Source organism: Temnothorax longispinosus, chromosome 2, assembly GCF_030848805.1.
Source record: "Temnothorax longispinosus isolate EJ_2023e chromosome 2, Tlon_JGU_v1, whole genome shotgun sequence".
NCBI lineage: Eukaryota > Metazoa > Arthropoda > Insecta > Hymenoptera > Formicidae > Temnothorax > Temnothorax longispinosus.
The window spans coordinates 7,105,371-7,118,406 of record NC_092359.1 but is presented as its reverse complement, the minus strand read 5'-3'; the positions used below and the strand labels follow the sequence as shown (position 1 = coordinate 7,118,406).

General features: G+C 40.9%; 2 protein-coding genes across 6 annotated transcripts in view; one reads left to right on the top strand and one right to left on the bottom strand.

The window, feature by feature from the left end:
- The window catches only part of Ctr1a (Copper transporter 1A), a 55,742-nt gene extending 42,708 nt beyond the window's left edge, over positions 1-13,034 (bottom strand). Inside the window, exon 1 of the mRNA XM_071770018.1 lies at positions 12,885-13,034. The gene's annotated coding sequence lies outside the window, so the exon portion shown is untranslated. The remainder of the gene's footprint in view (positions 1-12,884) is intronic.
- Eip74ef (Ecdysone-induced protein E74) overlaps positions 1-13,036 on the top strand; it is a 182,553-nt gene that overhangs the window by 19,967 nt on the left and 149,550 nt on the right. The gene's annotated exons all lie outside the window — the stretch shown is intronic.

The following is a 13,036-nucleotide window of genomic DNA, read 5'->3' as shown; positions in this document are numbered from 1 at the left end:
TAGAAGCTTGCCTTCGAAGCTTTGTTGCTTTAGAAGCTTCGTTGTTTCTCGTTTAAGAATCTTGATTTTGAAAACTTTGTTAAATCTTACTTAGAAAAACTTTCTTTACCGGGCATTTATATAGAAATTTATATATTTTTTCGAAATGGGTTTCTTCACCAGTTTGAACACAATCTTTTCATAATTTATCCCTTTTTTCTTCCACAAAGTCCGGCGTTTCTTTTTCTCTTCCGGAAAATCAGCGATCGCAATCGAAACAGACTCATTGTTTTGTCGCCGCGTATATTTTCATCTTTATATATATATATATATATATATATATCTTGGCAGCAAGGTGCACGCATCGTACGCACGGACGACCCTGAAAGACCCGACGCCGGGTGAATGTTTAACTATCATCGAGTCCGATCGCTCACAAATCCTATTCCGCGTTCACGCGCTTGCTCGGCCGCGGAAAGCATTGATAGTTAATGACAGCGCTCGCTGATCGCAAGGTATATTTCCTCGTATACGTTGGTAGCAAATCGTCATGCCATGTCCCTGAACAACCGCACCACGTGTATCATCGTGTGTTTACCTTCGCGAATAGAAGTCGAATTGGAACTACGCGCCATATCTTATATTCATTGTATATTCTCTTGCATGTGTGAGGAGTTTATCTCATTTCTCTTGCATTTCGACGATGATAAATTTACGGTAAAATATGTGGCACGGATGTATTTTATTTGTATATATAATTTTTGGAACAGGATATTGCAATGAATGAATATTGCGATATAGAATAAACATATGGAGTAAACATTATTTATTATTTCAGTTCTATTTTGTTACAAGTTTAAATATTCACAAAAATTTTTGTCAAAGAAACAATTACACATAATATTAATTTGCTTCGATATTTTTGTTATTTTTCTTATTTTTCTGCTGAGCTGATACTGAAATGTTACTAACGAATGGCTAGAAAATTCCCATTCTCTTTCGTATAAGTTACATAATGATATAAGCTCAGTCTTCGTCATTTCTATATTATTCCTATTGATTAATCTCATCAATCGCGCATCTGGCTACGTCTATGTTTACGTTCCGTATGATCGTAATATAGTACCTATACGCGACGCGGACGAAAATTATTTTCGTGTTTGTCATCAATCGTCGAACGATTATTTTTCGACCGTGAGTCGTGATTTTCGTCAGCGGCAACGCTTGCTTAACCTTGAAGCGTTGCACGTGGTTGACAATACGTCGCAGTCAGTAGGTAGTTTTATTTAACATCTCGCTTTACCGATGAAATACGTAATGTAGGGAATCTGTCAAGCTGTCATTTCAATTGCGCTTTCGCGAGGAACGAATGCAAAAATAGACACGTATGAGAAATTTAGGAAAATTTCATGGGCAGTTCTTCAATAAAATTAAAATTGTGCTTTTAAGAATCGAGGCTTAACCGACACGATTGTGCGCGAGGGTATTTTGGAAAACCGGCCTGCGGAATATATGGGCCATCCGTTCGACGCACCTGCCTGCTCGATCCTCGAAGACGTAAGGACGCGTGGTCGGAGAGGCGCGAGCGAACCTTGAGGAAGGCTGCTGGTAAAAGTAAATGACCTTACGAAGGCGAAGTGCGAAAGGAGGCAGGGCGCGAACGAGGATGTTCGTATGTGCACGCTTGCCTAAGTACGTGTGCGTGTGACGTGTGACCTATCCTCCACGGGTCTACGAACCCGAATTGGGCCGGGGCCTTGACTCTCGAGTACATCGCGGGTTCAGAGTCCCTCCTCTCCCAATGCTCCTCCTCTCCCTTTTTCTATCGTTCTCCACCTTCGCTGAATATCTGCTGCTACCTGCCGACCGCGTGAACCTATCTTCCTCGGGCAGAGAGGGGGCGGCCGACTAGACGTAATCGCACGCGCGCGCGTGCACAGGGCGCCGTGTGCCCTGCGCGCGCGTGACGCAATCGTCGGCGTGGTGCGGGGCGGTGCGGCGCGAAGCGGTCGCCCTGCGCGGGCCGCCCCGGGGACCATGGAAAACGCGGTCATGGTCAAGGACCGGTGCACGGACCGACCGGAGAAAGTTTTTGCATCGGCCTGATCTCATTTTGGCGGTCTTGTGTATCGCAAGAAGAGGGGATTTAACTTTTGCTATTACAACGTTGTTCCTGCTAACGCAAGCTGTAAAAGCGGGGATTGTTGTCGAAAGGGCGAACTAGTGAACGATACGTTTCGTTTGTCTACGCCTAAAAAGATGTTCGGCTTTGTCGAAGATAAAATAGAATTCACATAGATAATATGCAATAGAACGATAATTTATTATAGCCTATAAGTCCTCAGAAAGGTCTTCTCTGTGCACTGACGAAATTTTTACATAACATCTAAATGTAAAATATATGGAAATGTATGCACGTATGTAGATAGTGATTTGGTAAAAGTTTGTGTAAACACAATTATTTTTTTTCCTTGCTGCTATAATTCCATCATGACACGGTAAATTAATTTAAAGATACGCCCAAGTTTCACGTTATATTAATTTAAAAATTTCTGTCATAAAATATTAATATTGAGCAATTTGTCAAAAACGTTCATTACAGTAGAAAAGAATGAGAAACTTTCGAGGTATATCTTTTTCCAAGGATGTATGAATATCCTTCCCGTCGTTCAAGTACGATTTATATTCTTGATATGTATATTTTTGCATGTCTATACTTTCTCATATAAATTGCTCAATTATACAATAATAAACCTTTTAGATTTTGTATTTTTATTAGCGAGCATTTGACGATCATGTTTTGTTCGAGGCTCGAGATTATGGGAACACGTACTTCCTCGTGACGTTCCTCACTCCGTGTTTGTTGAATATCACGCTGCACGCAAGACGCGTAAAATTGCTGAATTGAGTGTTTTTGTTGCGACCGATTAAACAATTGCAGCCACGGCTGACTTTTAGCTTACCTTGGAGCGGTTTACCTTTGAAACGGCGCAACATGCGCGATCATGTGAGTTTCGCGCTAAAGATGCCGGTAGATTTTGAAACACTCGGAGTAAACACCACCCGTCATCGTCACAGTAAAAATATTTGCGAAAGCAAGTTCGAGGCTAATGAATGAAACGCGCATCACGCGTTTGGATGATAAATGCGGTCTTTCATTTTTCGAACGAGCGTGTCGTTTTCCGCGCGTTTATTAAAGCCCCATTCATTTACATCAGCAATGTTTCTCAACCTGGAAATACCCACATTTATATAAAAGCTTTTAAATTAGAAAAATAAAAACAAGAACGACTCGACATTTTCAGTAATATTCAGTTGAGTACGAAGTAGCTAATGAAGGTATGATCGATTGAGAGAGTAAAAATATAAGTAGAGTCGTACCTAATTGACGCATTCTTGTTCGCGTAGTAGTATATAAAATGCGCATCACGGCCTTATTTATAATAATCAATCATCATTCAAATTGGCGTTTCCATGGACAATGGACATAAAGTACGATATAGGCGGGATCGATACGTAGTAGTCGCCAAGAGAAACGAAGGTAACGGCAGATCGTTAGTGCGCGGATAACATTGACATGAATTTAAATGGTGCAGTCAAGCATTAGTCAAGCTTTGGGTTTGACTGTAAAAAAACAATAATACGCGAAAATCTCTGCCGCGGGGTGTTACGTCAGATTGCGATATTTCGTGGAACGATGCACGGAATGAATATGTAATGCCACTGTCAGTGCGAGAAGTCGCGGTGCAATGAAGGCAGAAGGCTGCCGCGAACTCAGAAGGACGCTACACCAATATTAGCTATGCCATCTTCTCGTTTGCGAGAAATGCGCTCGCTCATGTTCAAAAAAATGTTGAATGTTAAAAAGGCTTTATTACACAATCATTGTTAACACAATCACGTTTAAAACATTTTACTATAAATAAAACAATTTTGATAATAAATCTTCTTTGCATTTTTCAAAATCTAATTTCCAAAGAGATTAGAATTAATATCGAACTCTATCAGAGAGAAAATCCGTGTTCATGTCTTTCAGACAATAAAAATAATTGTAACTAAAATTCTATATGTTATAATTATCTTTTTAATGACTTAATTGGTCGCAAGGGGGAAATTATACAAGTGATTTATCCCCTTACCGATCATTACTGGTCGCGGAAGATAAACGAAAATAAATACTCCCATGTGGCTTTCGAGAAGTTCTTAATTGGACCTTAATTTCGCTAGTAATGAGACCCCGATTAGGATGTATTTAACCTTTGTATATTATATTATACATGCTTTGGGCCTCAATTAGTACCTCATTTTCAACCAGACGAGTTTTTCTCTTTTTTGTTTATATTTCTTATTATAAAACAAGAGGAAAGAGAGATTTCGCTTGATTATTCCACGAATGATTATTCTGCGAATATCGCAGCAAAATATAAACATTTTTATGGTGACTTTTTATTACATTTTTATTGATTTATTTAACTATTATATGAATGATAATATTTTCGATTGGTGTGTATTTATAGAATGTCTGTGAAATATTCACCAAATAATAATCACTGACTCTTATTTCTGCTTCGGAAAGAGAATTGCGTATATTTCAGTTCAACCGACTGTTTCGTGTTTGTGCGAGTACATTCATCCTTTTATCCGTCTCTCTTCCTTGTTCCTCTTCTCTCACTGCCGTTGACTAATTAGGTTAGGGTCGTTAATCGGTCTTGTGCTTGCTTCGAAACATCAACGCTCGCGAAAGAATCGCATGGACCGTTGATCCTTGATCCGAAACCGGTTGCAATATCGTCAATCGTCATCTCGTACTAGGGATATGCAAAAGACACGCGGAAAAAAAAGATGTTCGATATTCGCGTTTATTACTCGGAGTAGAGTTTCGCCATAAATTAAAAGGGTAAAGAACATGCATATATCTACATTTCGAATACATTTTGATCATCTTAAGCTAAAAGCGTTCAAATAGAATATAGAAGACTTTAATAAGTATTATACAATCGAGATATATAATTTTTAAATTTGTTAGGAATTATATTAAATATAATATTAGTTACACTCAACAGTACAATATAATACAGTCAACTTCTTGAAACGAAATGTCGATCCGTGCTTGGGTAAATTTGATATATTTTATCAGTAAGTGCCATTCGAACAACTCTATTGGATTTTATCTTTCGATAAGACGTCGAGGTGTATTTGTGCAGGGAGAGAGAAGCATGATATATTTAGGCTTCTAATGTACTTTTTACATTACCGATATTCTCACGAGACAAATGCGCCGTACGATAAACGATCAATCGATTCGACAGTCGCAAGGCTGTTATTGATTAGCTCTCGCGGATCGATGAATCAGAGTCGTCTCATCTAATCGATGCGATTTCACGATGTGGACGGCGCGGCGCTTGGGCAAGATCCTAGGATTGATCAATCATAGGATTTCGGAGCCGCTGACGTCCATCGTGATATTAATCGATGCTCCCGCTTACGGACTCCCTGCGGTTGGTGATAATTGAATTTGTCGGCGTCTGCTCTCTTTCTCGCCACATTCCTAAACGCAGGATCGCGTCGATATACATGATTCTATAATTGTGGATGACAACAAAAAGAAAGTTTGAACAATTATAATTTCGCATAGTTTCATTCACCATATCGAAGAATTAACAGCATCTAATCGCATTCCTGAGTAATTGCGAGTGCGTTTTGCGTCATCGACGCCGTTACATTCTCATTAGCCTTCATTAGAATTTTTCGCGCAGTATAATCAATATGTAAATATATTTCTATCGTGATCATTAATTTCGGTTGTCGTGTGCGACCTAACAATAAGCATTTTCATCAAAACATGTTGAATACAGAACGCGCTTCAAATTTTTGCATTTTTTTTCGAGGCTCTACAAGACACATGATTATAATTTTGAATCACGGATGAGATTAATGGAATTCGGTTTTATGTAATTTTAAAACGGACAAGTACAATAAACCCAAATATTTCTTTTTACTTTATTATAGTTACTAACAGTTTTATTCTGTTTTCAAATATACAAATTATTCTTTAACAAATTTTTCACTTCTGTCATCAAAAGGAAAAATAAATGCGGAAACCAGGCACTAATTGGAGTCAGCTGGATCCCATTGTGTTTTCAAGCTTACTGTCCGGAAGTGCAGTCTTTCCAAAACTCCATAGTCGGAACGTGCATTAATAAGATATTTCCACATGCTTGTCACGTGCTTGTTGAGCAGGAATTTTCCAAGGCGCATTGCTTCGCCTAATTTCTCGCGTTGCGCGTTTTCATTATTGCATTACTCAGAGCGCAATGGCTGACGTCAACGACCTTCGATGATTCTATCTCCCCTCGAGCGATACTGAAATCTCATACGATCTTTTTACGAAAAACACCATCTTGACTTTAAAGCACTGCATGTGTTTCACTGTGCGAAACAAATCGTCACATTTTATCCCCTTGTAAATCCATTCTTTGATAATAAGGTATAATTAATCATAAGATGCTATTATTGATTATACATCTCCGAAATTCGAAATTGCGTAGTCGAGTAATTCACTTTCAAGTTTCATCTCGAATGGTAGGGGGATACAATGTGGCGAGTCGATCTGCTGTATGTATATGTAACGCTCTAGTCGACGTTAGTCTCGTCCATTCCAGACTGTTGACCAGTCGGGGAACATGACTGGCGGCGGATTTCAACGCACGGCGTTGTCAGCCTCCGTCGAGGAGACGCGGATTGTAAAATGCGTCCTTACGGCATCGCCGTTATTGAAGCCCCCCCCCCCCATCAAACGCATTGAAAAGCGACCGTCGCCTTCAAGGAAGTCGCTTGCTTTGTCATAGTGATTAAGCGTACGATCCGATTGTACGCATAGGTATTCAAAATAATATAACGATGAAAAGCAATTCCTCTCGCGCGATCGTTAAATCCACTCCGGGTTACTCGCCGTGCAATATTTTTCGACGATCAGAATAATCTGATTGTGAGTTTTTAACGTTGATTGTCTAAAGCACAAGGAGGATTAGTATTTAATAGTTGAAATAATTTATTTTATATTGCATTTAATATGTTTATTTTGCTTATGATGGGAATATCTACATGGCTTTTAAGAAATCATGAACTTATTTTCGATTAGATTCTTTATAGAAACTTGGAGCTTTTCTATATCACAGCTTTTGATGCATTCCATACGCGCGACGTGTTTGCGAATTGCAAACAAAACGAATGCGTTCTCGCAAAAGCATTTGTCACAAACTATATACAAGGGCAAGGCGACGATGGCCACTCGCACTGAGTAATGCTCCACGAAAGACAAAAACCAGGCGAATTCCAAGCCACGGATTTTAACAGATGGCGACCCTTGGCTTCCAGCCGGGCGTGATTACTGATTTCTTTACGCGTGCCTCCTGCGCGTCTCTTTTTTCATCAAGATTCTCTCCTGGGGAAAAACTAACTTTAACAATTTGATATGAAGTCGACAACCTCGTGGAAAAATTATAATTAAAATATATATCTGGCGAATAAGTCGAATAATCGTTGCTAAACTGTTGACTTTTAATTTACAACATTTAATTAATTTTAAATTTTAAGTATACTTTCTCTTTTATTTCTTTAAATTTAATTGATATTTTGAATGTCTTAGTATAATTTTGTTACTGTTTACTTTCGATTTTTAATTTTTTAATAATTTTTGCGAAGCTAGTTTTCACGTATCTCTTTTGTTACTTAAAGACGGAAGGGACTACATGGTATCGTCGATGGTGGTCCACAAATTTTCAGAGACGCCTCATAATTCCGAAAAAGGACGTTGAATTCTCGAGAAGGAGGCCGCACACGTTCGAGTAATCACGACGGAGATCCTCGCCTTGCCCGGGGCACGGACCAAGGCCCTTCTTCTGTTTGCGAAGGTCTCTGACGCGCATGACTCAACCTTATTATTGTTGTTAGTCTCGCACACACGTACGCACAAATCCGCACGTGCGTGCGATGAGCGCGGCGGGGAGATGCGTGCGCTCGCGCGAGTGTGCGTACGAGCCTCGAGTAGGAAGTGCGAAGTCGCAACAGCTAACGCACTATTCGCGGTGAACTCAACATTCTCATCTCGTCAGGGGCGTTGGAGTGGTTATTTTCAACACTTCGCGGAGTATAAGTTCGTGTCGGAGAGACTGTGCGTCGGGGAGATTGAGATTGCATGGCGATTACACGTTGGGAATTGAAGCTGACGGGGATGAGTTCCGTTACTCGGATCCTAATTCGTAATCGTAATGCAGTTGTGTTCTCTCATGCCGCGATACTTCGGGCGGGGGAAACGAGAAAAGCCGTTTTCCATCAAGGCCTTACTGTATAATTCGCGTCATAGATCTATTAAATCTATAAAAAGTTTCTAATCTATGCAGAGTGTGTGACGTAATTTGAAATCTTTTGCAAGCGAATTGTTTTTGCATCCTTCTGTCGATTTGTTATTATTACGTTAAAACAAAGGTTTTGAACTATGCCACGTTCGCACGCTCTGTCCATATATATTATCCGTTATGACGTAGACTATAAGTTAATTTTTTTTATTCGACGAAAGAGACGGTGTGCTCGTTTCGTTTTCTTCGGCAAAACGAAAACTCGGTGATACTCGGTGGACCATAATTGCATCGTTAAAACGCGTGCGTCGTGCACGCGACGTACTCGTTATCGCGAATATACACAGTAATTCGAGATTTTATCTCGCGTAACGTCGTTACGTGCATTGCACGACGAGCGTATCATTCGCGGAGGGATTTCTTCGACGTAAAAGACGTCGAAGGATGCAGTCCGCGACATCGCTCACGAGCGATGCATTCCGTTGGTCCATAGCACACGCGATAATGCCCATTATCGCGCGAATTCCGAGGACAACATGATTTAAAATTTTCCGCGCCGCTGCCTATCGGCCCGATTAATCTCGCCGTAGTGACCTCCCCATATAGTTATCGCGACACGCTTTTCCACCAGTCGCGAAAACGACGTGTCACGATTCGCGCGAGTGTTACTCGAAGCCGACAGATTCACTTTTTTGAATTAATGATATGGATTCTTCTTATGTAAACTGTAGTTTACGATCGCACAGAGACAGGATTTCTGAACTTAGGTGAAGGCAATATCTTTTAATTTTTAAAAAATCTCTTCTATGATTTGCTAATTTTTAATAACTCGAGTTAGTTAATTTTATCTAAAATCTTTTATCATCCTTTGCTGAGAGAATTTTGTTAATTTTATGCAAAATATTTGATTTTTTAATATATTGTTATAACCCGCATTTATATAATATATATTGGCAATGTTAGAAATTATATGGATTAAATTAATGTCAAGAATTGAATAATCTACAACATAGGTAAAACAGGCATTTATTTTTATAAACATGCATAAAGACCTGTTAATGTAATTTTTTTATTTTTGAGTATGGTTTCAAGGAAAATTTAAAAATGAAGACAATGCCGAGAGAAATCATAATTTCAATATAAATTTGTTTAATTATTGAATAGTAATCCAAATTATTTATATATCTATATGATCGCTCGATATGATACCAATATATATATGTACAGGATATATGTTTCTCTTTTTTCCAAACGGATTTGCAATTTAGAATTGATCTTATCTTAACGAAGACTTTCTCTTATTTATCGCAAATTACTTATGTTAGTAATCTTCGTCATTAAATATTTTGAGACTTGCACTTCTGATAAGGGATCCAGTCAAAATCGAGAGATTTGGCTTTGTTATTAACGCATGATCTCTGTATTCAACTTGCCGATGTCTTTTGCGAGAACAAATATTTTCCTAATTATCGTAATCAGTAGATATATATAACTATTTTTTAATTCGTCCAGTAGAAATCTGTTGTGATTTTGAAACATCCCATATGTATCTGTCTCTCTACGAATTTTCTGTCTTGCTTTCGCGAAACTCCGGATCTCGTGGGTCGGCCTCGAGAGTTTCTATGATCGTCATTACGCCTCCAAGGCGCTCGCTCGTCGGCCCTGGACCGACGTTCTACCACTATAGTCTATCGCTCCTAGTGCAAGAGAGGAGAGAGAAAGAGAGGGGGAGAGGGGGGGAGAGAGAGAGAGAGAGAGAGAGAGAGAGAGAGAGAGAGAGAGAGAGAGAGATAGCGCGAGTCAGTTCGATAGAGAAAGAGACGTACGAGAGATAAACTATTCTGTCTGTCGAAGGAGCACGCATACAAAACCGTAGCCAATTATCGCACACGAACAATGCGCGCCAAGGTCCCCGTCCACGAATCTTACTCGTGTATCTCACTCGCATCTCTCTTAACGACGCCGTTTTGTAAAAGCGTCGCCGCGTGTACTTTCCGCCGAAAGGCCCCATTTGGAGTCCGACCGCGAACATCGTATGATAATCGCACGTGTTTCTGAGATACTTTCCCTTGATACGCGCGATCGTTCTCGCGTTGTAATCCGGCACCGTTTACTTTCCGCCATACGAAATACGAAATGTGCCGCACGTATCCTCGAGAGTCAACAACATCGACGCGATTCTAAGATTGTAATAAAATTCGAACATTGAGAATGTGAAGATTTTTGGATCCAATGACTGCAAAATATAAACATGATCTCAAGTCAAAGTCCAAAGTCGAAAACTTTACGGTTTAAGAATCCAGAAATGGTAAATTAACTTCCTAGAAGGCAACCTTTGTACATAGATAATTATTTTCTTTTTATTAGTTGGACTACATCTGATTTTTTTTTAATGAAAGATAGACTGCTATATATTGCAATACCACGACGGATTTTAATGATTATCCTTCAAGAAATCATTGTCATGAAATCATGTGAAAAGGCGAATTAAATCAAATGTGACTTAACGCGTTTGTAAAAAAAAAGCACTAATTCGATTATAAATGCATGCTGCGAAACCCGTCCGTCTGTCGTCGGTAGCGAGATTCCCGCGCCTCTCTGAGGGCTCCGGCTAAGGTTATGGTTTGCTCTAGGAGTTCATTAACCCCTCGTCGGATCGCGAGAGCACACCGCAGAAGAAGTGCACAACAGTCGCGGGTACGGGACGGGGGGCGGCGGGAGATTGGGAGTCGAGCGGGCGAGGAGGACGAGGGGAGTTCGCAACAGCGTGCACCGTAGTTCTGGGTTCTGGTCGTCAAGGCGAGTGCGATCGCAAGCAGACTCTTTTGCAGAGCTGGAGACGCGAGGGGGGTCCCACGAAGTATGGGGGAGGATGAAAGGGGGAGACGGGGGACCGCGACGACGACGACGGGGCGGCTGGACTTTCTCCGGAGAGCGAAAGTGAGAGGGCCCCCCGGGAGTGCGCGTTCGTTCCCCTGGCCATTCGTGATCTAGAGGGCAAGGGGGTGGGAGGTGGTTCGTGCTTTCACCGTGCCCCGACGAGATGCACTTTTCCGCGGCGCAGAAGCGAAGGCGCGCGATTTCGCGAGCGGAAAAATTATGATTTTAGAGCGATTAGCTGGAACAACGGCCGCGAGCGACGAGGAAACGCCGCACGCCGCGGCTTCGTACGCGAGATACTTCGTGTTGAGTCTGGGGATAACGCTCTACTCTTCCTCTTTCACGCGAGTAAGGGGGGAAACGATACGAAAATTAATGGTGCTGCGAGTTGTAATTACGGAAGAGGAGCGGCGTAACGTGGCGCACTACGTGTCATTTCGACGCGAGTCTCGGCGATAATGCGCAATGCCCGTGGGTAAATACGCGTAGTGAATCAACCTTAAATTACACACGGCGTTACTATCTTTTCCAGACTTGTTGGTATTAAAGTTTAATGAAATCGACCTTTTTATATCGCTTTAATTAACTCTAAAGTTAAAATTCTGCTGAAGAAAAGTCAACTTGACATTAAACGAAGGACGCGATTTTGTATATTTTGTATAATTTGTGCTCTTGATCCTTAATTTATGAAAACTTTTGGAGTTGTAACTATTTATAATTTAAAAATCCTCGCGACCTCGACATTTTTATCAGCGTGCTAGGTGGACGAAAGGAAGTACGCAAAAGCTGTTATCTAGTATATGTTAATAACCGATGCTACGACCATGAAACAACCAGCATCCTTCTGAGATTGGCCTTTAGTATTTGCACTAAAGAGAAAGTGCTCCATGCTTAGGACAAGCTGCGCATTTAACATACAATCTATATGTATCAATGTACACATAAAACACTATACACTGTTACATCTCGAATTTTACTGCAATTTTACGTAATTTTTTCCAATTAAATAAAAAAAATAATTATCGATAATCAAAGATCAGAAAAGTTACACCTAATTCTATAATATATTATATATATATATTATATAAACTACAAATCTCTATATCACCCTCGATCGTTAAAAGCCAATATTTTTAACGACTTTGCGATCAACTATTCCGAAACATTGCTAGATGTAAAACTATGTCGATTAACAGTTTCCAAAGTAGAATGTTTATATTTGCAATCGCAGTCGTGAGATCAACTCGCGAGAAATATCGATCTCTTCCCGCTGATAAGCAACATCGCTGACGGGGTTAATCATGTACGTCGTGCCGCGGTTTTCTGGCGGGCACCGACCCGGTACCGTAATCGACATCGAAACTTTCTTATTCTCGACAACGCGCACATTCCGCCTCGTGTTGCCTCGAGGGTGGGAGGGAGTGAAAGAGACATTTACGAGGGCGACGAGCGCTAGAAGGGAAAAACCAGTCGCGGACCGTGAGTTTAGTCACGGTGGAACGGCGCGACGCCGGACAATCGCGCGAATGTTACTTTCTTCGCCGCCTTCGACTTCCTCGTTTGTCGATGCTCGCGAGCCATCGGATTAGAGCTCTATCAGCTTTTACCGTCGTCATCTTCATCGTTCGTACCGAGCGCCCGAAGGCCACGCCAACGATATAGACTGACCTCTCATTTTTTTTTCATCTCGACGTTCCTTCTTTTTTTTTCCTTCTTCTCGTCGAAGTCCTTGCATCTGTCGCGAGAAAGTCCAGCCTCGGCGACCTCCAGGTTTCGATTCCCCGTATAATTTCAGGGGCGCGTCGCTTTGACGTAACTCC